Source organism: Dipodomys merriami, unplaced genomic scaffold, assembly GCF_024711535.1.
Source record: "Dipodomys merriami isolate MVZ:Mamm:240054 unplaced genomic scaffold, mDipMer1.0.p SCAF_45, whole genome shotgun sequence".
In the NCBI taxonomy this organism is placed as follows: domain Eukaryota; kingdom Metazoa; phylum Chordata; class Mammalia; order Rodentia; family Heteromyidae; genus Dipodomys; species Dipodomys merriami.
This window is the reverse complement of record NW_027206013.1, coordinates 4371758-4375090: the sequence shown is the minus strand read 5'-3', so window position 1 is coordinate 4375090 and position 3333 is coordinate 4371758. Positions and strand designations below refer to the sequence as shown.

At 38.5% G+C, this 3333-nt stretch overlaps 1 pseudogene; it reads right to left on the bottom strand.

The window, feature by feature from the left end:
* Nucleotides 1-203: 203 nt before the first annotated feature.
* On the bottom strand, nucleotides 204-468 carry LOC138808495 (small nuclear ribonucleoprotein E-like; annotated as a pseudogene).
* Nucleotides 469-3333: the final 2865 nt, after the last annotated feature.

The following is a 3333-nucleotide window of genomic DNA, read 5'->3' as shown; positions in this document are numbered from 1 at the left end:
ATTTTTTTATTTTTTAATAAAAACAATCCCAAGGCATTTATTGTCACCTGATGATAACACAAGGTCATCAGAGCTGTGCACACTAACAGCGGGGCTCATCAAACAATATGATGTTTTCTTAGATTCCCAGCAAAGAACACTAAAACCAAACCAAACCAAAACAAAACAAAAAACACTGTATAACATTCTTAATAACTTCTCACTTCATTGATCATTTCTAGTTGGAGACACTTTGTAGTAGAGTAATATTATCTCCTTTTAACATAATCCAACACAGTTGTTTTCTTGATTTTGTTTAGAATGAATTTCTTCTGCATCATCTAACACAAGGTTCATGTATTCATCAAAGCCCTCTATCCGCATAGTCACTTGCTCATAGAGCTACACCTGAATCCGAGATCTATTTTGTAAATATCTGAAGATAAGGTTGATCTTCTGCACCTTTTGGCCCTGGCCACGGTACACCATGGTAGAATCTTACAAAGGCCACATGGCTCCCATTCTTTTATTACTATTATAGTGACATGATAAACTTTCATGTGCCTATTTTTAAAAATATGTGACTTGATTAAAGATAGAAACCTATAAAGCACTTACCTTGCATGCCTGAGGCCCTGGGTTCGATTCCTCAGCACCACATAAGCAAAAGAAAAAAAAGCCGGAAGTGGCGCTGTGGCTCAAGTGGTAGAGCGCTAGCCTTGAGCTGAAGAGCTGAGGGACAGCGCCCAGGCCCAGAGTTCAGGCCCCACAACCGGACCCAAAAAAAAAAAAAAATACTTTATTGTCGGGCTGGGAAGGTGGCTCAGTGGTAGAGTGCTTGCCTTGCATACATGAGGCCCTCAGTTCGATTCCTCAGTACCATATAAACAGAAAAAGCCAGAAGTGGTTCTGTGGCTCAAGTGGTCGAGCACTAGCCTTGAGCTGAAGAGCTGAGGGACAGTTCCCAGGCCCAGAGTTCAGGTCCCACGACTGGCAAAAACAAAACAACAAAAATTTTTTATTGTTATTTTAAAGGTGATGGGGTTACAGTTTATGTCAGGTAAAGAGTACATTTCTTGGCTGGGAGCCAGTGGCTCATGCCTGTAATCTAGCTACTCGGGAGGCTAAGATCCGAGGATCGCAGTTCAAAGCCAGCCTGAGCAGGAAAATCCTTGCTACTCTTATCTCCAATTAACTACCAGAAAACCAGAAGTGGCGCTGTGGCTCAAGTGGTAGAGTGCTCACCTTAAGCTGAAGAGCTCAGGACAGCGCCCAGGCCCAGAGTTCAAGCCCCATGACTGACCAAAAAAAAAAAAAAAAGTATATTTCTTTTGGACATGTCACTCTTTCCCTTGCTCTTTTTCAGTGTTTCCTTCCTGTCTCCACCCACGAGTAGTATATTTCATTTTCAACATAGTGTCTTGTGAGCACCACTGCTACTTTTTGTTCACCCTTTCCCCCTCCATTTCTGTGCCCCCCTGGCCCTCCTAAAGACAGAAAAATGAACAAACAAGACAATAAGAAAACAAAGCAAAAGCAACAACAATAAGAAACAAAAACAAAACCTTGTTTCCATTTCCTGGAGTTCATTTCAACAGATATTATTTTGTATGATCAGCTTTGTGTTCCTCCCCTAAGAGTGTCCTCATTTGGTCTCACCGTGTGTGAATGCCTAGAGTCCTGTATAATTTATCATGTCCTAATGTATTTTAGATCTAGCATCTATGTTCCTCCCTTAAGAGTACTTTAGTCTCATTGTGTGTCCTACCAACACTTTCTGAATTGTTGCCAATTAACTAGCTGTGAATATATTTTGATTTGCATTTCATTAGTTAATAGTGAGATCATATTAGCTTTCTTAAGTTTCACTGATCATTTTTTTCTTCTAATATATGTGACCATATCTTCATGTATATATTTGATTCTTTTCATGGAAGTTGTACTCTATGGACATTCATTCTGTTTTGGTTACTGGTCTTACCTAACTTTCTCCTTGCTTACTGTCTCTCAGACTGATTTTTGCATATTCTCTCTACTGTTTTTTGTTCCAAAAGTTTAAAAATCATAGTCAATTTAGCAACCTTTTCTTTTATGACTTTGCATTTTAAAAGGTATAGAGATCACAAAGACATTCTCTTATATGTTATGTTTCATAGTATTGAAAATTGAACTTGGGGCCTCATGCTTGCTAGGCAAGACTTCTGCCACTTGAGTTATACCTCCAGCACTAACATACCTTTCTTTCCATTTTTTTCCATTTCATTTCCTCCTCCTCCCCTTCTCCTCCTTCTCCTTCTCCTCTCCTCCTCCTCCTCCTTCTTCTGCTTTTTTGGTCAGTCTTGGAGCTTGAACTCAGGGCCTGGGTGCTGTCCCTGAACTTTTTTTGCACTTTACTACTTTGAACCACAATGCCACTTTCAGTTTTCTAGTAGTTAATTGGAGATAGTCTCATGGACTTTTCTGCTGGGGCTGGTTTTGAACCTTGATTCTCAGATCTTAGCCTCCTGAGCAGCTAGGATTACAGGTGGGAGCCGAAAGCTTCCAGTTCATTGTGTGTGTGTAAAAAAATGTCTGTTTACCTATTCCTAAACCATTTGGTTGTAATGACTTTGACTGTATACTTTAGATATCCATTAATTTCTGACTCCATTTTCTCTTCAAATGATTTTTTTCTTAAGTTTAGCAAGAATTTGTTTCAATATAACAGGGTTAAAGTACAGAGATATAGAGATGAAACATTTTCTGCTTTCTGTGTAAAAACTGGGAGTCAGAAACTTGTCTTCAAATGATTTTTAAGACCTAACTTGTCAAATCTCAGGGAAAAACTCTATAGTTTGAAGAGATTGTACTTGATTTCCAAATTGCTTTTGGAATAATCATCAGTTTTGTGATTTTCCTCCTTCCATTTATGAACATGATACATCTCTCCATTTATTTGAGTTTTGTGTGTGTGTGTGTGTGTGTGTGTGTGTGTGTGTGCTCAGAGTCCTGTAAATAGTAAGCACACTCTCTACCACTGAGCTGCACATCCAGTCCCACGTTTGTTAAATTTAGACTCAAGATACCTTCTAGTTTTTGTTGTTCTTATAAATTATAAAATTTTTGCTGTAGAACAGCTTTTTTTAAAATGCTGCTCTTATACATATATCTAATGACTGTGAACTCTCACTAGTTTCAATAATATCTCAGAAATTTTTTGAGGGCTTTCTATGTTTAGACAATTAATTCAGCTGCAGAGAATGTCACTTTGTTTCCTTTCCTAGCCTTGTATCTTTGGGTTTTTCTGACTTATTTTCCATCTCTAGGGTCTTTAGTACTCTATTGAACAGAATAATAGGCTTGCGCTTGACTATA